Here is a 22443-nt window from a genome sequence, read left to right as displayed (position 1 = left end):
TTCTCAGACACTGTTCCCATCCTGTGCATGTCCTCACTAGACTGAACCCCAACCTCCTCCTCCTTTCTCTCTCTGGAACCGCCTGGCAAATACTCCAGTAAATATCTGGGAAGGTATGCTGTGCCCTTGGGGCCAGACTGGAGGGCCATAGTGGAGGGAAGCTGGAGGAAGCTGAGAGCAGTGGCTAGGCGCTTTGTTACAGGAGTGTCCTAGGACAGCATCAAGGAGGGGAAGGGCAGCAAGAAGAGGCCTGAGTGTTGCCCTCAGGAGTGGCAGCCAGCCTCTCAACTGTGAAGTGCAGGACAGCAAGTTTGGGAGGTAGCGAGGTGGCTTGTTGCATCTCTGCTGCCCCCCTCTCTACCCCCCCTTAGACCCTTCCCTTCGCAGCCTAAGCCCTCCTTCCAAGACATATAGAAGCCCCTTCCTCACCCTCAGCAAGCCTTGTGGTGGGGCTGTGGAGACAAGTACACACACACCCCAAAGACAGACATGTGTATGGGGGGAGAGGACACACAGACACAAACTAAACACAGTGGGGATGGGAGACCTGTACACCCAGGGATACTTTATCTTTCTATGTATGTATATGTGAGTTAAGGTTTACTCTTCAGGGGAGGGAGAGAAAGCAGCACACTCAGCTCCTAGCCAGAGAGGGGAGAAGTACAGAAATTCTATGTTTGTCTCTCCTCTGCCTTGGGGACACCGATAACTGGGTGAAGGGCAGGGAGTGGCACACAACTATAAGGTGGAAGGATGAGGGAGAAAGAGACAGATTCCAGGGAGGGGGAGATATACATACCTAGAAAGGTTGGGGGATGGTAGACATAGTCATACCAGGATGAGGTGGAGACGCTCGCTATGGGGGGACAGGAAAGACACACATACCTCCAGAAGGTGGGAGAGAACAAGAACTCAGGCCAGGATGTGAAGGGAGATACTTGCACATGCACTTACCCAGCAGGTTGTGAGAGACACACTCATACTGGGATGCGGAGGGGAAGGCACCCTTATACCCAGAAGGAGCTAGACACACAACAGGCATCCGGAGAGTAGGAGGGACACCATATCCTCATACCTTTAGTAGGAGAGAGAGACAGACTCCTAGAGGGAAGAGAAGGACACACACCTACCTAGAGACACACAAATATACATAACTAGAGGGAGAGGGAGTAATAGTATACCCCCAACTGGGAAAGCAGAACAATAGAAAAATCCAGAAGAGAGTGGGCACACGTGTGCTCACAATGCATGTGTGCTCACACACACGCGCACACACACGCCTAGGGGAAGCCACATGTACACATACCAGGAGGGCAAAGAGGCAGACATGCAGGAGGGAGGGAGGTCCATACCCAGGGGATGATGGTACACAGGGCAGTGAGAGGAGACATGGTAAGGGAGATGCCCATGGTGCCTGAGAAGTCACAAGAGACACACAGCTCACCCACGCTATTGGTGTTTGCACAACCACACCAGAGACTCAGAGTTGGGAAGTATTCACTATGCCCCTCAGTCCTGGGGAGTAATGTGTTCTGATGCCCACACTGGGTTTTCCCAGAGGAAGATGTTATCACTTGACCACTGAGGGCACCCGAAACTCCAGTCTATACCCTTCAGGTCACACAGCTCCAGAAAGGTCACACCTTACTCCTTTTACCCCAATTAAAATACTAAAAGTTATTGTACGTGCACACAGATGGGGGTTTTTCCTTAGTATAACATACTAAGGGCATTTCATTTTTTCTGACCTACTGGTTACCTTTCTTTTTGTTCCTCCTTAAAATTTATTTAAGAAGTGGAATCTTTTTGGTTTGGTTTAGTTTGGTTCTGTAGAGTTTCCCACAAGTCTGTTTCTTGCTAATTGCATCCCTGTAGGATTGTTTGACATGTTTCTGTGGCCCCTCATTTGATGGAAGATTCAGGTTCTGCTCTTACCTCCAAACATGTTAGAGTCTCCTAGAAAAAAATGTTGGAAAGGTTGAATTTGTGGAAGAAGTGAATAATGAGTTAAGTGCTGTAAGCTAGAAGAATGACATCGATATGAATATAGTAAATATAGATATGTGAAATATTTCTGGTGTAATATTTAAGTTCACATCATCAAAACTATGTTAAATACAAACAGGCTTTTTTTCCTCCTCTAAACTACCTAGGTAATACCCAATAGAATATTACTCAGCCATCAAAAAATGAAATTTTACCATTTACAATGACATGGATGGAACTAGAGGATATTATGCTAAGCGAAATAAGTCAGTCAATCATCATATGATTTCACTTATGTGAAATTTAAGAAACAAGAGATCACAGGGAAAGGGAGGGAAAAATAAAATAAGACACAGAGAGGGAGACAAACCATAAGAGACTCTTAACTCTAGGAAACAAACTGAGCATTGGTGGAGCGCAGGGTGGTGTGACCGGTGGGGTAACTGGGTGATGGGCATTAAGGAAGGCACTTGGTGTAATGAGCACTGGGTGTTATATGCAACTGATGAATCACTGAATTGTACTTCTGAAACTAATAATACACTATATGTTAATTGGATTTAAATTAAATTAACGACTTAGGCAATACCTTTGTAAACTAAATTGAAATCTCCTTTGTTTTGTATCCTACTTTTTGAAAGCCTAACACTGTGTAAATGTTATTTGCCATGTACTTTCATGGTACTTCTTCATATTCCTCAAAAGCTAGACTACTGGTGAATGAGCACCACGATTTATTTATTTAGCCTTATCCCTTTACTGGCCTTGTAGCTTATTTCTGGTCATTACATAAGCAGTGATGAATGGCCTTGTACATAAAGCTTTAGTGCATCTCGGGTTTTTTGTTCCAGATAAATTCTTATGTGTGAAATGGGTGGTGAAAATGATAAATGCTTTCTCTAGCTTGGCAATTGCATGGCCAGTTTGACCCCCAGGAGGACTTGAGTCACAGTAGCAGGTGGGAGTGCCCATTTCCTTAACCCTCCCCCAAGTGGGCCATGACCACTTAAAGAAACCATGCTACTGGCTATGCTTTATTTCTCTTGTACATATTTCCCTTTCGTATGTTTCCCATCCTAAGCTGTCACCTCCTACTGCCATCATTACATTTGCCTTTGACGCCTGAGGCTACTCATACTCATCTTCCCTGTGTGAAAACTCTCAGCATCATTTTGCCTGAGAGATTGGCACTGGTGAGGGAGGAAACATGGCTCTGCTCCCATCATAAAAATGCATGAAATGTATGCACTTGTAACATCTGCTTTGGCTGTTCAGACCCTTGTTCCTCCTTTCTGTTTTTTCTCCTTGTTTCAGACATTACAAGACAAATGAAACATCACTGTGTAATCATACTACAAGTTCATGCTGTGGTGAGGAAGAAAAAACTCACCTGCCAAATTCTGAAATAATTGGAATTTTCAAAGCAAATAAACTAAAGAAGTAATTATTCACATTACCTAGTTCTTTAAAAAAAAAAAGATTCAAAAAAATAAAAAAAGTAAAAAGATTCAAATCGGCACCCTTTTTGGTACCTCTAGGTAGCAACTTGAGGGGCAGATGTTGGTTGAGAAAACTAAATATTTGGAAGGTTCAAATGTCATAAGATTCTCTGACAATATCACATAAACTAAAACCACCTCGTGCTTACATTACACTTTCCAGAGTGTCGTCGTCACCTCAGTCTGCTCACCTCTGTGCCTCTGAACCCCAGTGGGCCTTGCTAACCACAACTTGTGTCCTTCCATTCCACTTAACTGCCCTGCTCTGCTGGAGGTGGTCTCCTCGCACTCTTGATGCCCTCAGCCTCTCCTTTTCTCCTAATGGGTTTTGTGTGCTTTCTGCCACCCCGTCATGCTCTTGCTAGTGCTCGAGAATATTCCACTGCATCAACTGCCCTCTCCCACCTTAGTATTCCCAACCCTGGAAGAATCCTCTCCCCTTGTTTTTCCTTTTCTTGGGCTTTCAGGTGACTGGGACAGTCCCATCACCAGGTGCTTTAGAAGCAGCATACATAAAGTGGTCATGAAAGGACAGCTAGAGTCCAAGGCCCGGTGTGATTTGGTCCTGGGTTATGCCCCCACAGCACCAACTTGAAGTTCCTCAGGCTCATCAGTCTGGGTTTCGTTTGCCTGCCCTCGTTCACGCCATTTCCTCTGCTGGAATGTTCCTACCTCCTTTTGCCCACTTGGCCAATGCCTGTTCATCCTTGAAAATTATGCTCAGATGTTCCCTCCCCTCTGAGGCAATGTTCATTTCTGTCTTCTCTGCCCTCCGCCTGTGTGTTGTCTGGTCTTTGGTCAGCATCTGCACATGGCCCATCTTCCTGAACCTACTTTTGTGCTCTGGGTTGCATCCTCACTAATCCATTTTCCTTTCTCAACCTGATCCTGTCAGCACGTAAACATGCCAAACCTCTGCCATCTTAAAAACACAGGTACAGAAAGCTCTGTCTTTTCTCTACCTTCCCCTTCAGCTGATTCCATTTCTCCAAAGAGCTTAGAGCCTCAGATTTCTCACATGGCACTCTTTCCTCAACCTTGGCGTCCCATGCTGGTTCCTCCATCCCCTGACACAGTTCTTTCCAGGATTACCAAAAGCCTACATGTCTCCAAATCAAAAGGGAGTAGAATTTAGTTCCTATCGTGACCACAGTCTCCATGAACTAACTTCTTTCTTTTGCTATTATGACAGCACAGCTACCTGGTCCCCTCCACCCCCGCCCCATTCAGTGGCGGTCCTTCTAGCCTTACATTGGCCAGTCTGATCTGTCCATTCTGCAAGTAGTAGAGTTCCTCCTTTTGCCCCTCTCCGCACTCTTTCCCCTAAACACCTGTGTGTCATGAGCCGTCTGGCTCCTGTGTCTCTGTCACAGGCCATAGTCTGCTCTCATCCTTCCCCTGCTTTTTCCCCCACTCTTCAGAACCTCTGCTGGTTCTCCCTCATCTGTTAAAGATGCTGCCATTCAAGGTCTTCATATTATTGGTGTTCCTCAACTTTAGTAAAACTCTTGAGTGCCAACGGCTGTGGCATATGCTTTGCATGTGATTATCAGATACCATCTATCCCTTGTGCAACCTGTAAGGCTTAATTGTCTCACTTTTTGGCCGAGAAAACCCAAGCTGCAGAAAGGTAAATCATTTTTTAACCACAGCGTCACAACTGGTCTGCTTGGTCCCCATAACCGCCAGGCAATATTGCTTCCACAGACAGGCACAAGTGAGTCTGAACTTGCCCACCGAAGTGCCTTTTTCCTCAGTGAGCACTTCCTTTAGCCTCCTGGTCCCTCTCAGCCTGCCGTTTCTACAACCTCATTTCCCACTCCCTTCTTGAAAGCCACTGTCGGCTGCAGTCAAGGAAGAAATAACTGCACCTGCCATAGTGTCCACAGGCTCTGCAAGCCCTGCCTTTGTCCCTGCTCCTCCACAGGGGCTGCACCCTACCTCCCAGCTGCCCCCCAAAGGTCCATGTCTTATCTCTCTCCACTTGCCATTCGCGTGGCTCTTCCTTCCCTAACTTTGATCTCCAAAGCTTGAATGAATCATTTATCTCTAGGTATTCCCCTTATTCTTAAGCTACGCTTATTTGAGGACATTTTCTACCTTCTATTTTGTGTTGCTATTAATTACAAATATTCTTTTGAGATAGCGCCCCTTCTAGATTACACGCATCTTGGTGGTAGGACTGGTGACTGATTCATCTTTTTATTTTCCATGATAGTTGAATGAAATAATGGAGATCTATTTTTCCAAAACTTTATTCTTACAGCCCATCCCAAGAGCCTCTGTGCAGATAGGGAGACTGTAATGGTGTATGGAGGAAGACGAACTTGCTAGACATGACCACAAGATGGCACAGTGACTGCAGTGTCCTGGTATCTGTTGAGGGTGGGCCAAGAGAGGAAAGAGAACGAGGTGTTTGATTGCTGGATCCTCAAGGGAAATCCAAGAGGATTTTCAAATTTAAAGTATTCAGTCAATTCCTAATCATTCACAAAGGTAATCAAGTAGGTTGGGCAACTGTTTTGTTCCCCAGATCTGTGTGGCAAGAGGATAGAAACCTTCCTGCCCTCCCTCTTTTCTCTTCCTCCTCCTATTCATTCAACACCTATTTGAGTACCTCCTTGTGCATCCACTGTTGTTGATATTAGGGATACAGAAAGGGACAGTAAAAAGCAAGATCTCTGCTGTGGTAGAGCTTATTCTCTATCCTCCGCTGAAACTCAGTGGACAATATTCAAGACAGGCCCAAGAGTTTCTTTGCTTTTTTTTTTTTCCCTTGGAGTCACTTTGCCCCCTTTTGCCCGACACAATTATCTGTAGCTTTATATTACCAAATGAGTTTTAGTTTAAAATGCAAAAGGAAAAATAAATAAATAAAATGCAAAAGGACCACCAATCAGTGTATTGTTGAGATCAATTTTGTGTTAACCATAATCTTCTCCCTTTCTTTCCGGGTATCCCACTTGATTGTGTTTTCTTTGCATCTCAAGATACTGAGGCTCAGAAAGGTCAAAACATGTATATTGCATAGGTTAGGTACATGGAAAAATACATACTCAGGTCTCTGTATCATTCATTACCTCATGACCAAGATCAATGCCAGTAGCATTCTTCAAAACAAAAAAACAAAAGCAAGTCCAGTATTGTGGCAGGTACCTGTAGATATATTTGACATAAACTGTGTTGTGGCCAAAGGTAACTGTTTGCCAAGGTGGACCTAGTATAAATTTATTTAGTTCAAATTGTGTCTAGTGTTGAGAAACATTTCTTCTGCAAGAGGAAAGCAAGAATGCAAAAATCATTTGGAGATCTCAAAAATTACACACTGCTTACCTTAAAACTGTGAGAAATCCTAACTTCTAGAGCAACCTTCTTTGTGGTGTGTCGTAGTCAAACACTGATTTTTCCCCCCCAGTATTGGATCCCTGTCTTCTCACTGTGCCTTTCCTCTCTACTTAATCTCTCTACCAGCCTGGCTCTGCAAGACAGGATTCATTTTCACACTCCTGTTGCCAACCCTTGCTTCAATTTCAGGAGGATGAGGTTAGGGGATTAATCTGAAATGCTGTGTGAAAGAGACATTCCATTGTTGTTATTAGTGTAGAATTTTGGTTTACTTTTCATGTACTTCAACAGAATACATTTTTTCCCTAATATATAGCTTTTTTCTCTGATTTTTAGTAATTAAATATTTTTGGAGGTGCAATATAATCTTTTCCCACAGTTAAGCCACAGGCAAGGGGCAGTCCATCCCTGGATCGTCATGATCACATATTACCAAATTACCATTCAGCTCAACATGCAGAATTACTGTTGGGTCCACATGGATCAGTTTTGTTTTAGCTGATTTGGGGTTATATGTGACTATAACCACCTATGTTGCAGAGATGAGAAGATCAAAATAAACTACTTACCAAACATCATTCTTAATAGTCATCTTGCTGCATCACACGTGTGGAGTCTCCTTTACATGGAGTATGGCCATTGTCCTTCAAAGATTCTGTTGGCTATGATTCTATAGGAGGTTGTGCCAGGGAGGAAACAAACAAACCCAAATCCCTTATTTTTAAGTGCACATCAAGCCATTTTGGGGTAGCACTTATTTCTGAGTAACACACTGAGTATAGTAGCTTTGCATTTTGAACCCTCAGAACTATGGCAGGGACTGGACATGCATGATCCCCTTCAATTTTTCACCACAAGGTGAATGTTTATTCCCATCTTGCAGAGGAAAATGCTGACCAGAGATTAAGTTGTCCAGAGTTACACTTATGGTAAGGCTCAGGCGGGATTCAGACACTGTTGTGATTCCCAACAAGCCCATTGTCTCCATGCACTGTTCCCTGTAGCACCCTAGACTCTGTGATTCCGTGTAAGGTTTGTGGGGCGATGCCCTCTCTGAGTTGCAAAAGAGCTCCATAAAGACAGTTGCCAGAACCGTACTCGAGCAACAGTAGTGTACTACTCTATGGGCAGGCAACCTTTCTGTAATATGTGTCCCTATCAGAGTGGGGTGAGGGGAGCAAGCGGGGGTGTGTCCTGCAGTGGAGAAGGGGCTGCACCAGATCCTGGTGGAGGCTTCAAGAAAGAAGACCCTGAGGCCTCACAGTGACAAATTTAAACCCCCTTTTGTTAATTACCCGTCAGTAAACACCCCAAAGGCCTAAGTGAATTTATAATTAAGGAAGGTCAGCTTTCTTTGAAAAAAATGTTATCCTGAATAAAAACTGAAAAGGAAAATCCCCACTTAATTCTGTTTCAGAAAGCAACAAAAGCACACCAAGATTGGTTGTTTTCTGAATTATTTAGAAATGTGGCTGGGGACAGGAGTGGCGGGAGCAAGTTGTACAGGTACCAACATTTAGGATACTTCGCAAATTAACGGTATCATTTAAAAATTTTCAGCCCTTGGGGGATCCCTGGGTGGCTCAGCGGTTTAGTGCCTGCCTTTGGCCCAGGGCGCGATCCTGGAGTCCCGGGATCCTGGCATGGAGCCTGCTTCTCCCTCCTCCTGTGTCTCTGCCTCTCTCTCTCTCTCTCTCTCTCTCTAGGTCTATCATAAATAAATAAATCTTAAAAGTTTTCAGCCCTTGGTAACGTGACTCCTGTGAAGCTCCTCCACCAGTCTCTTTGCTCAGTCTTTCACTCTGGCTCCAAAAATAACAAATTGCCTCAGGTTACCTAGACCCCCTCTACAGTTTCTGACTCCCTCTACCTGAATACCTGCCCAAGCTTGGCTAGTACTTATTCTTTTGTTATCTTGGCTGGAGTGTTACTTCATTTATTCTTTTTTTTTTTTTTTTTTTTTTTTAATCAAAGGCAGGCCTACCAATTAGCTCAGCACTCCTTTCTTTTTAAGGCTACCGCTAATTAACATATTTAAAAGGTCTATACAGAGGCTGCATTGAATTGCTTCAGTGGGTACTTCCTTTGGTATTTGATAAATGGAACTTATCCCAGAACTATTTATTATTTGTAAGTCTCCGTTCCAGCTAGCATGTATTCCTGGAGGCTTTAAATCATGCAGCACGATGTGCAAGTCTGTAAAGCAACAGGTGAACTGCACTGGCTTCCTCCACGGGTGACAGCTGAGAATGTGACTCTCAAAACTGCCTAGACAGAGCCTTTCTAGCAAGGACTGAATGTGACTCTTACATTGAAGCCAGTATTCCTCTTTTCCTTTTTTGCCCCTGTGAATTGGAAGGAAAGATTGTAGTCATTTTGAGTCATTGCCCTCATAAAGGATGTTAGTGTATCAGTTCACAGAAAGTGGTTTGGGTTTTGTTTCATCCTTTTTTTTTTTTTTGGCACACTTCGGTAAATTCCTATGAGTATCTGTTTGTCATCCTCATTAGTTTTGTTTTTTCTCAATGTGAAAACTTGGGCTTTTCTTCTCTAGCTTTACTGAGATACAACTGATGCTAAATGAACTGCACACATTTAACGTATATAATGTGCCAAGTTGTGACCTGTATCCACATCCTTAAAACCTTCACCACAACCGACATAGTGAACATAACCATCATTCCCAGAAGTTTACTCATGTCCTTTGGTGAGTTGTCCTTCCCAGCCCACCCTCCCTCCAGTCCCCAGATAACCGCTGAGCTGCTTCCTGTCATTATAGATTAGTTTGCATTTCCTAGAATTCTATATAAACAGAATCATTTTATATGTACTCTTTTTCTGTCTGACTTCTTTTCATTCAGCGTCATGATTCTAAGGTTCCTCCATGTTACTGTGTGTATGCGCATTCCTTTTGACTGCTGATTTGTAATCCATCCTATGACTCTACTACAGCTTGTTTATCCATTCACATCCTAATGGGCATTTGGGTTGTATCTGGTTTTTTTACTATTACAAATAAAGCTGACATGAATATTCATGTACAAGTCTTTGTATAGATTCGTGTGTTCATATCTCTTCAGTAAACACAAAGGTGTGAAATGGCTGTGTCATACAATAGGCACATGTTTAACATTTTAAGAAACTGACAGACTTTTAAAAAGTGACGTTAGTATTTTTACCTTCTTGCCAGTGGTAAGAGTTCCATTTGCTTTACATCCTCACCAGTACTGATACAGTACTTCATTGTAGTCATTCTAGGAGGTAGATGGCGATATCTCACTGCATTTCTGTAATGACCTATGATGTTGAGCATCTTTTAGTGTGCCTATTTGCCATCCATGTACTTTCATTGGTAAAGTGTCTATTCACATATTTTTCCCATTTTTCAATTGGGTTGTTTTCTTATTGTTGAGTTTTGGAAGTTCTTAATATTTTCTGGGTACAAGCTCTTTATCAAATCTGTGCTTTGCAGAGATTTTCTTCCAGGGGCTTGTCTTTTCATTCTTTAAACATGGTCCTTTGAAGAGCATTTTCAAATTTTGATGATATCCAGTTTATAATTTATGGGTTTTGCTTTCAGTGTTGTAGACAGGCAGTTTTTGAGTAACTGAATGTCACAAGATTTTTGTCTATTTGCTTCCAGAATTTTTATAGTTTTAGATTTTACATTTGTGTCTATGATCCATTTGGAGTTATGTATATATATTGTGTGGTATGGATTCAAGTTATTTTTGTTGTTGATAGAAAACTTTTACAGCACCATTATTTGAAAAGCCATTTTTTTTGGTAAACTATTTTTTTAATATAAAAGTTGGACATTTGTAAAATACAGAGGAATAAAAAGCCTACATCTTGCTAGTCTTTAAAAATAACTTACCTAGATAAGGGTATTGTAGAAGGAGTAGTTCTAAGTGTGTACTTCACAAAATTGTACTCAGTATATCCTCTCTTGCTTTTTAAAATTTTAGCATTATATCAGTGTTTTCCTGTGTGAATTAATATTCTTTAAATGCATGGTTTTTATGGCTACATAGTAATTCTGTCATATAGATGTATACTTTACCCCTTTTATTAGACATTATCAATTTTTATTCTTAAAATATACTTTGAACCTGCTTTTACTTAAAATCTTTGTTTCTCACTCTTTTTTTTTTTTTTTTTTTTTTTTTTTTGGCTTACATTTAGAAATTTATCCGGTCAACATATATGACCATTTAAATGGCTTTGATTACATGTTTCCACAGAGTAGTCCAGAAAGTTTTAATGGTTTATACACCCACCAACAATGACTAACAAACTTAATTCTTATGGAAAATTCTGTTTGTTTTTTAAAAAGCATCAGGGATGCTCCTGGACACCCTCTCATGTTCTCCATGGTGTCTTTTTAACCTTTGCTCTGGCCCCAGCCGAGTGTCCCACTCCCCTTCATTCTCCTCACATGACCCTTCTATGTGGCCCTGGCAAAGTTAAGCAAACTTCTTGCATCTCTTGCCTCTTTTACCAAGACATTTACGAAGTTGAATATACATTTCTTCCAAGTCCATAAAGAAGCCCCTCTTTCATCTAAGATGAAAACTTCTCCCCTTACTTAGGCTCCCATTTTGCCTTGTCTCCCAGAATGCTCCATTTTTCTTCGCTGCCTCTTTACCCTCACTCAGCACAGAAGCTGTCCCAGGTCTTCCCCACCTGGCATCCTGAGATCCCCCTTAGCTGCCAGCCTGTCTTTTTCTTCTCTTCCAGTACACAGCTCTTTGGAAGAAAGCACCCTTTTGTTGGAAGTCACTTCCTTCCTGCTCAATTGGCAATTCACATGGGGGTATTTCTCCCACCTCCTCCTTCCCCATTCTTGCCCTCCCACCCCACCTCGCCCCACCATCTTTCTTATTGAAGTGTACTGTCTTCATGCCTAAGTGGTGAGCTCTAGGCAAGAATTGCAGGGTGGTTCTAAAACTCATAGAAGCTTTGTCTTTTTGTGGGGCTTGCCATCTTTTTCTTCCTTCTCTTTGAAGCTCTATTCCTGCCCATCCCCTCTTTATTTATTTTTTTTTAATTTTTATTTATTTATGATAGTCACAGAGAGAGAGAGAGAGGCAGAGAGACACAGGCAGAGGGAGAAGCAGGCTCCATGCACCGGGAGCCCGATGTGGGATTCGATCCCGAGTCTCCAGGATCACGCCCCGGGCCAAAGGCAGGCGCCAAACCGCTGCGCCACCCAGGGATCCCCCATCCCCTCTTTAAATTAGAATGGCAGTCACTAGGCACCAACATGAGTTAACCAGTAATTTGGTTTGAGTCTCTCTGTTTAAAAGTGAGCCACACAGCCCTGTCTCCCTTCTTCGTATCTCCCTTGTCACTCTGGTCAGACACTTAAGGACCATCCACTTTCCTCTAGGAAATGCCCATTTTTGCTAGTTTTCAGCTCTCTGCTGTATGCTCATTTTTGCTAGTTTTCAGCTCTCTGCTGTATGCTACTCCAGCACCCAACTTCTGTATCTCATTTGCACAAGCATGCCCTAACCTTCTTCCCTCCCCCATACCCCTCCCACCGCCCTGAGTGCTTGTTCTCAGGGCTTCGTAATCGGCCCACTTCTTGTCATTAGTACATGAGGGTACAAGTCCCGGCCACTTGGGATTCAGTGAACTTTTCTCATTTGAATCTTTACAATGTCTATACACTACACCGCACTCCAGCCAAAGCATCATCTTAGAATCTGTAATAATCTGTGGTGCTCATCTGTGAGTTCTTCTGGCTAACTGGTGTGCCCCCACCACACCCCTATGCCCCCCCTTTCTTTATTGTACATTCTTCAAGATAAAAATCACCAAAACTCCATTGTATTCTTTTCCTTTTCTGACCTTCTCAGGTACTTGTTTGTACCATATAATAGTGTTCTTTACTGTTGATTTGTCCCCCTAGTACTGCCTTACAAGGGCAACTTTTATTTTAGTTAGCAGTCACTTGGACATAAGGTATCTATCTGTCTTGTGGCCACAACTATCTTGTAGGCTCCTAGAGAACAGATACCTTGTATGTTTGCATCCTCAGGAACTTCAGATTGATGCCATATGTAATAAGTGTTGGTAAGATGCATCACATTGGTGTCAGCTACTTATCTTAATAGAGCAGTAGCCATATATCATTGAACATTGATTCTCTGGTCTGGGAAAATGAAGCAGATGACTTCTGCATAGAGCTCCCGGCATCCCTTTTGTCTCTCGATTAATGCCTGTAGTGGTAGGCCTTCCTTACCTGTACCAACAGAATGAAGCTGTGAGTAATCCCAAACCTTGAGTACTTTGGAATACATGTTGGTGTTTCTTTGTGTGTTGTTGAAGATGGACGTGCCACCTGTGAATTCTCTTTGAAACAAGTAATAGCTTCATCATAAAGACACACCCTTGCCTGTGAACACATGGCCAAAGGGAAACACTCATCAGGAAGGGTTTCTCCATCCACTATTGTTTAGAACAAGATATACACCTCAAAAGGTTTTTCTGAAAATTATTATAGAGAAAATAGTCCGTGTGTTTCAAATATAAATGAAGGATATAAGCAGCAATTTTGAGGAGTGACAGTAAACTGGGAGTAGTATTTGAATAAAAATATGAACAATCTAAATAACTGGTGATTCAGGAGGGAAATATATAAACCTAGGGATATTGATTAATTTACTTTTCACTTCTCAGTGTACTGTAAATGTTGTATTGTTTCACATTTGTTTCTAATGGGAATTGAGATAGGTTTTCCAATAAAGTAAAAAATATGATGAATAAAAACCAATTTGACTCCTGTGCCATTAACCAGATTGGGTCACACTTTTGGAATTTCAAACTAATTCTTCTTTTCTTTTTAGGTTGCCCCTTGGTGCTGCATTGGCCGTTATTTGGCACCCAGAATGCTTCATTCTGTGATGGTCTATTAATAAGGGTGCCTTGTAGAGTTTGGAGCAGGGCCTCAGGTAGGTGGCTTTTATCATTATATGGCATGGCTTTCAAAGTGATCCATTATTTCAGTTTCCAAATAATTTAAGATATCATATTAAAAGCTTTGAAAAGCATGCCACATAATAAGCATGCCACTTACTATTTTAAGGTCTATCAATGTGTATTGTGTTCAGCAGGACTTTATTAAGAGTTTTAGTCTAATGGAAGAATTAGAAGACTGGCAATGAGCAGTGCACAAAATGCCTACCTACCATAAAAGCTTATTTGTTCACATTCCCCCAGATAGCCTGCAGATGAACTCTTAAGCTCTTCTTTCTCCAAATCTTGCTCAGAGTAATAGACTATCCCATGTTACCACTATGTCTTCTTTCTGTCTGCTGGGAGGAATCTGTCTATGGGTAGGTGGGGAAGGCGCTCACTCTGCTTGCTGGGATGGGGCAGATACTAGAATAAGGAGCTCCGTGGGACAAGTACAGTTTGCTAGCCTTGTTGGAAAGGGGACACAGGGACACACCCTGGCATCTAGACTTCCCAGCCTGTAGGTGCAGCTCAGTGGCACAGAACCAAGGTGTAGCAATACTGGAAGTCCAGGCACCCATGGATGTGATACCAGGTAAGTCTGTCAGCAGGACCTCACACACAGGATTGAGGTTTAGAGGCCAGGACCCTCAGCACTAAGAAAGGAAGAATGATAAAAACAAAGATGGCAGTGCCAAGTACCAGAGGATAGTCTAAAGGTCATAAACTCCACTGAGGGCAGGCTGGGAAGGGCCCAGCCCTGGGGACAGGAGGTCATGGCCCAAGAGTCAAGCAGGATCTCACAGTATAATACACCAGCAGAGCTTTTATAATTAAACAAAAGGTACGGAAATTAATCTGGCTAAAATTCCTAATCACAGTATTCTATGAAGATTAAGCATTAAAATCTAGTTAACATAAACTTCTAGTCATTTTTATATTTGGTCAGTTTTTTAAACATATGAAGAGATGTTAATGGTTTTTTAGTGTTACAGATTCTGAATGTTTTTCCTTTTCTACCTCACTGTTGTTTTTGAACTTGTTTTTGATGAAACTATTTTAGCAGCTGGAAAAAAGACAAAAGTTTTTCACTACTTTTATGTAGCCAACGACATTTAAGTAGATTTTGTCTCTTGATTTCTCTCATATCAGTAATCCCTCAGACATTTTCTCTAATATTTTCAACATCATCCTCACATTTGAATTTCACATGAAGAACATCATCTTTCAATATTTGAATGTCACTTTGTTCCTTTTTCTTTCCTATGAAACTTCACTGGCAATTTCCAAATGATAGGTGGTAATTGATGCAGGTTGCATGTGCTTAAGGAGCTATGGAACAGAGTATTTGAAAGCAGACATGTCCTGAGAATCCAGGCTGGCTGAGTGCATCCCGAGTGTGGGTCACCCTCCAGCCTCTGAGTAGTACTTGCCCATGTGTTCCTAGCTTTTGGCACCCCCTGATGGAAACAGGAGGGACCCCCAGGTGGTTGTGATGCTTCTCTCAGATCTACTACTCTGCCAAAGCAAACTAACAGCTTTATCCTTCAGGGTTTGTCTTCTGAGCTTGCTTTATGCTGATTTGAAATGGCAGAAACGTCAAAACATGTTTACCTGCTTGTCCTGATTCCTGAAATCCCTTATCAGGACCATAGTTATGTTCAATAAATATTTATCAAACATCTGCTACATGCCAGGACCCTGACTGGGTGCTTGGGGTATAAGGATAAATAATAGTCTCCCTGCAGATGAATTTAGAATCCCCTGGGGAGAGACAGGTAATCTCAAGAAGAGCTTTACAGTCTATATTAGTGGTAACAGACACCCTGAGAGGTAAAGATGTGAAGCTCATTCTGGCTCAAGTAAAATCAGTTGAGGAATGTAATTATCAAATCTCTTCTGATTGTGTCAGCCCGGGCAGTGTGATGTCCTCTGCAGGTGGAGGAGGGAGCGGCCGCCCCTCATGTGACAATTTTGCCTAGAGCTGATCCTATTTACTCCGTTATAGGAATATATAGAAAGGGTGGTTTCCAGAAGTCGTTGTGTCCTGGATGGTCACACAGGCATAACTTAAGGAGGACAGAGTAATGACGCATAGAGAACCTTACCTGGATGGGGGCTCTTTTTCATGATACCATTAATGCGGCTCAAAATTTTGAAAAAACACACTTAATGTTTATATCTCCTTGTATACCATAATGCCAGCCTGTTTGTTCAAGTGCATCTTACTTTGAGATGACTTAAAACTAATTCTCTGCATGAGCTTTTGTAACTACATAAAACTTTCTCTCCTCATCACTTTTGTTTGAATATGTACTGTTTCTGCCTTCCCATTGGCATTTCTAGGCAGATTCAGTAGGAGTGCTTAGAGTTCAGACATGAAACCTAGATGATGCTGTGTTTGTCATTTTAGTAGTATCAGGCCCTTGTAGTATCAACCTAAATGAATGGAAGCATGTTCTCCAGATGTCTGAGGTCCATCTGTGTGAATATTTTTAGAGTTGATGGCAGGCACTTTTGTTGTAGCCCCAGGAATGTAAGGAATCATTGGTCATAAAAACAACCCCTCACAATTTGGGAAATAGGCAATTTTCAGATTGGGCTGATCTGTGAGTTGCCTACTTTACACCTAGCCAGAGCACCAAAATTTCGGAAATGTTTCATACCAAAAAAAAAAAAAAAAAAAAAAGAAAGGAAAGAAAGAAAGAGAAAGAAAGAAAGAAAACCAAAGCCAAAAAAACCTCTAAAAATGGTTAAAGTTTTGATTAAGCAAGCTTACTTGGTATTCAGATATAATTGATTCTTCGCTCTCTCCCAAGCACCATCGCTTCCCTGTGCACAAATCCCTTCACACATCCTGTTTGCAAATACTGACTAAAAGTGCCCTATGTGAAGAAAATGAAATACCCAGTGTACCACCCATGTGTATTCTTTTTAGCTTTTTATTTTGATGAGAATGTATGGCCTTAGGGGAAAGAATCCTCCATGTAGTTGTTTTTTAAAGATTTTATTTATTTACTCATAGACACAGAGAAAGAGGCAGAGACACAGGCAGAGGGAGAAGCAGGCTCCATGCAGGGAGCCTGATGTGGGACTCGATCCTGAGTCTCCGGGATCACACCCCAGGCTGCAGGCGGTGCCAAACCACTGCACCACCAGGGCTGCCCCCATGTAGTTTTTTAAATGAAATGCTGACTTCTAAATTATGGATCATTAAACAAGAGCTTTTAAAAGAAAAGAAAAAAATGTAACTTACCATGACATTTATGTTCTACAAAATAAATAACCAATGAAAATATTTCATATTTGGAAGGTAAAATTTATTTGAATACTCCATCAGATTGTCTCTTCCTTCTCTCTTAAGGCTAGAAATTGTAATTAACAGCCATACCCAGGTTCCAGGTGGCCCAAAGGGGAACATCCTAATTGTACAGAGAGAGAACTGATGTTGGATTTGTTGGTTCCACTTTGGAATCCATTGATTTTTTTTCCTGTCGGTTCTTAAGAACAAATAGGTCTGCTTTGTCCCTTCACTTGTCTGTTGGTTTTTATTATTTGTGTATTAAACATGAGGCTTTCTACCTATGATTAAGGCTAAATTTTATGCTAAGTTTCAAAAGAGTTGTGCTAGAGCTACCTTTTAACAAATTGCTCAAAAGTTGAAAACATGAAGTACAGTCATCCAAAACAGGCTGTGTCTTCTACTATAGGAAAATAAGCTCTGATTTTCAGTATTGGGGGTATGATATGTGTTAATCAGGTACCTTATTACAACGTGGGTGGGTCCAGCACAATCCCAGTTCTCTGCACTATCTCTTGCTTCTTTGTCCTCTTGAGGCATCATGATGCAGCCCATCTCACCATCTAACCATCCAGCCATGCTTCCTGCTCCATGCCAGCCATGGGTGCAGGTTCCAGGCATGTTTTCACTTTAGAAATTTTTATTAGGAGGGGATTCCTGGGTGGCTCAGCAGTTGGGCGCCTGCCTTTGGCCCAGGGCGTGATCCTGGAGTCCCAGGATCATGTCCCACATCAGGCTCCCTGCATGGAGCCTGCTTCTCCCTCTGCCTGTGTCTCTGCCTCTCTCTCTCTCTCTCTGTCTCTCTCTCGAATAAATTAATAAAATCTTTAAAAAAATTTTTATTAGGAGCAGGGACTAGATCAATATTATCTACTTATATAGATTCCTTAGCAATGGATCAGAGAAGGCTTGTTTTCTGAAACAAAACAAATATTTTAGATTGTACTAAAGTTGCTGTTGTTTTAATATAAGACTTTACAAATAGTGGGTAAGTTTCAAAATAACAACAACAATAATAATAACAAGTTATAATAATAATAATAATAATAATAACAACAATAACAACAAGTTTGTTGGACCAAATTTGTATCTATGCCATAATATTTTTTACTTGAACATAGATATGTATATTCCATCCTATGTCTTTTATGATGATTGAACAAGCCTATCATTCATTTTGATGCTAGAAAGTACTTGCCCTGCTTTAATTATTTTCATTCATTCAAAAAAACAAAAAATTTTTATGGGAAACAGCAGTGAATAAAACTGACACAGCTCCTGCCCCAATGCTGCAGTCTATTTTTAATAGTCTTAGATTTTTATAGTTGCAAGATCTACTTCTCCTTTTTATTATCCATTAATAAGGGATTTTACAGACCTACAGAAATTGAATGATGTAAAGATTTCCACATAACATTCATGACCAAAAAAAATGTGCCAACTATGCCGTTGCCCTTACTTCAGTATTGGTCCTCAGTTTATGTTATTTGAAGCTCTGTTGTGTTTTGTACTTGTGAATTAAAATATTAACTGTTGGTAAGTTTCCTTTTGCAAGCTACCTTTTTATATGAAAAACATGTTTTAAGCAAATGTTGACATTTTCTGCATTGTTTGCTAACGGTGTTTTATGATTAGCATATGGGAGAATGAACAGTGCTTTGATTATCGATGGCGTTTGCCCCTAATTATCGAAGTGTATGTTTGACTTTTAATTTAAATATGAAAGAATTATTGATGCAGGTAAGTGTTGTAAAAATTCACAGCTGTTAGACAAATGACAATCAGAACTGTGGAATTTAAAGTATTGAAACAGTTTCCAGTACAGGGCTGTTCTTATGCCAGCATTCTCATAGGAATTTGTTTTAGTAGACCCTCTGATGTATGATTCATTTTTGCTTGTTTTTTTGTGTGAGTCACTGTTATAGAATGTAAAACATAGGATGATGAACATGTGTGTGTGCATGCACACACACTGTTCTCTTTACTTTTTTTATGTATGCAGAGTTGCCCGAGGGGAAAAAAAAAAGTATGTTCTCATACCAGCAAAAACTGGAAGGGCATTCTGAAGTGTTAATTTCTTAGGGCGATATGAAATGGGTATAGGGGTATATTGTCTCACAATTCTTAGATAAAGGCAAAGAAGAATTTTAATCCTTTGGAAAGCATAATAACTGCTCTTTGACACACAAAAAAGAAAGCTAGGAGTACGCATTTTGTTGTAGACTTTTCAGAAGAATAGCTAACAATACTTTTTAAAAGTCTTTCTTATTTCTATAAAAAGGAATACATCATTTTAATTGACATCTTAGGATTACATAAATACAGACGGTATATTTTTTAATGTTTATTTTATCAAGCCAAATAATAATGAACTCTGGCTCCTAGTTTCCTTGGTTTGGGGAAATAGTTAGCAGTCCTTTGAAATTATCGGATCACTCATAAGAACTCAAAATAGTTCAGTTGAAGTTAGGGAAATTAACTGTGAGTTTGGAATTACGTTTTGTGATAAAATGAATGAAAATGATGGCTTTATTTCAGGCTAAAATATGAAATGGGTAATTTGTAGACTATAGTAATATTTCAAATGAAGATACAAATTTTAAACTATATTGAAATACTTCAACTTTTTATTATGCCATTGAAGAATCAGCATCAATGAAACTTTTATTAATGTATTTGAGATGCAATAAAATTTATATTAGGAAAAATACAAAAATGTATTGTTGACTAGTCAACTTTGGTTTGCATTTGTTTCTACCCAAATCACCGTCCATTCAGATATACTAGTTGTTATTTTAACCGTTACATAAATTACTGAAAATTTACTTTGCAAACTGCCTTTATTAAAAGAAGCAAAGTCTTATATTTGTTTCTTTTGGGGGATCCTATTGGCAGCTCTGCTAGAGATAATAGGCACTATTCCCTATTCTTGTCTTTTAAATGTAATGACAGGATTTATCCACTTGCATATTGGTTTGCCAACCTACCCTTCTCCTAGAATGCAGTCATGTAAGAGTGAAATCGGAATTTTAGGGCTTATGCCCCTTCTTGACCACATGCGTGCTATCAGGATATTCATCCTCTGTGAGCCTCTTACCTTAAAATGGCAATGATGATAAATGCATCCACTTCTCAGGTCATTGAAATCCAGGGAGGTCATAGAGCTGAAAACACAGTACACTTGCAAGGTATTTATATTATTAAAATAACACAATACACAAAACAGGCTCTCATGTTCTTAACTACCCTACCAAAACCTCAGTATGTACGCTGGGCAAGTAAGTATTTACAAAGTTAATTTTATTATTTTGCAATTTTGATGTGCAGAATTCAGTTCTTCCATTTATGCATGTCCTGTGCTTTACCAAAGAATAAAGCTTTTGCTTTAACTTTTTAAATATCTTTTATTAGTCTGATTTTTAATGTTTCTTGTTTTTTAAACTATGAGAATAATGCTGCTTTCAAATATACCTTTAGTATTTTTGTAATGATGCTTGAATGTCCTCTGGCAAATATTTTATTTACACATCAAATTCTTAAAAAGTATGTGAAAATGTGATTTCAGGAGAAATTAATTAGATTTATGTTTGGAACGTTAAGTAAAATTTTTTCACTTGTCATTGGTGAATCCTTTTATTATTACATTTTAACCATTTGACTGATATTATATAACTCTCATGTTCTTACAATTGTGATTTCTGAACGTTCATCCTTTAAAATATTCAGAGCTTACTAATTTCTCTGTGCCTTGTAGTCTCTACAGTAGATAATCCTAGGGGTTTTTTTGGGGGGGGGGGGGGTTGGGGGGGTTGCCTTTGACCATTCTTTTCACATTGACTGATACAATCAAGAATTATTAGCAGATTATTTTCTCTGTGCATGTTTTCAGTTTACTGAAGATCCTGCCAATAGGCATTTTTTTTACAGATATTTTAAGATTTTTCAACAATGATCTTTTAAAACCCAATGATGCTTTGTTCTGGATACCTCTGCAGCAAACCCGTATATAACTTCCCTTGCATGCTTTGAAATCTAAAGAGCACAGAGTTATTGCTACCTTTCAGCAATCCTTGCAGCATTCTGAGAATTAAATTGGCAGGTATTGCAGAAACAAAAGGGCAGCTCAGAGAAGCCCACCTTGCACAAGTATGCGCAATGTGGGCATAGGAGGTACTTTCTTCGGGAGTCAGCTATTCTTTGGTGAGGTTCCAGATGCACCAAGTTTGTGTCTTCCATAATATTAGTAAGCTTAATGAAGTTTTGATCCTTTTGGTTTACAAACAGTAACCCTAATATCCATTTCTCTCAGTAGGCAAGTTAGATTTAAAAATTTAAAAATTGAATTTGGGACAGAAGTGGGGAGTCATTCAGCATCACAAAATGCCATTTATATAGGTAATACTACTTTACTTTTCATTTCCGCATTTCATTTGGTCATGTAAATGTGCTTAGAACTAATAAAAATTTGCAACTGGTGAAAATTAATGCATGACTTGTCAGCAGAGTATGGAATGTAAGCATGTGCCATGAAATTGCAATTCTTTCATCCTTTATTTTCCATCATTTACATACTGATTCCATTTAGAGTGTAGTCCATTCTTATTTTTTGTTTCACAGATTAGCCAAAATGGGAAGGACTGGATTCCGCTCTCTTCCACGAAGAGTCAATGGGACTGGCTAAGATCAAGGTCTGAGGCTTTTTCCATCGGTCATCAGGTATGCATTGAACAAGAATTACTAAAATTCTATGCATGTGTCTTTAAAATATATGATATGTATATTATGAATGTTGACTTTTATTCAATGTTGAGCTCACTACCTTATATTATCCTATAATTTTAAATGCTCCTATAACTAATTTGAGTTTTGTAATATATTGAGTTGAAAAGATACTATTAGCCATGAAAAAATTTCAGCTGGTCTTAGAAAAGTGTAATATTTGAAATTTGTAGTCCTTCATTGCTCAGTATGTACATGCAAAGATGACACAATTCATTTGTTACTCCATATTGAGGATCACCAACTTTAATACAATCAAATGTTTATGTGTTGTTTCATGGTATACTTGCAATACTTTTTTTTTTTTTTTTCATTAACTCAGAAGTTACCTTTTTTCTTTTTTTCTCAACTGGAATTCTCTGCCCCTTATGCTTGGATCTCTTAACACAACAATGACAAATACAACCAATCTGAAATATCTCCCAATACTAGGTATATTCAGGGACTTAGACGCTTGGCATTCCATGTTGATTTTTACAGTTGACAAATTCATCAGCTTATTTCCCACAGTGCTCTAAAGAGGTACATAAAAGCATCATGTTAGGAAATCATATAGTCAAAATTACTGTT

At 40.1% G+C, this 22443-nt stretch overlaps 1 protein-coding gene across 4 annotated transcripts in view; it reads left to right on the top strand.

Moving 5' to 3' along the window:
- PLAG1 (PLAG1 zinc finger) overlaps positions 1 to 22443 on the top strand; it is a 50911-nt gene that overhangs the window by 17756 nt on the left and 10712 nt on the right. For 2 of the 4 annotated variants that reach the window (XM_035708388.2, XM_025477770.3), the window contains exons 2-3: positions 13685 to 13789; positions 21712 to 21810. The gene's annotated coding sequence lies outside the window, so the exon portion shown is untranslated. The remainder of the gene's footprint in view (positions 1 to 13684; positions 13790 to 21711; positions 21811 to 22443) is intronic. The other 2 variants (XM_025477771.3, XM_025477769.3) reach the window with 1 other exon arrangement.

Source organism: Canis lupus, chromosome 29, assembly GCF_003254725.2.
Source record: "Canis lupus dingo isolate Sandy chromosome 29, ASM325472v2, whole genome shotgun sequence".
Lineage (NCBI taxonomy): Eukaryota > Metazoa > Chordata > Mammalia > Carnivora > Canidae > Canis > Canis lupus.
Note: the sequence above shows the minus strand (reverse complement) of the source record. Positions and strands in the feature narration are given on the sequence as shown.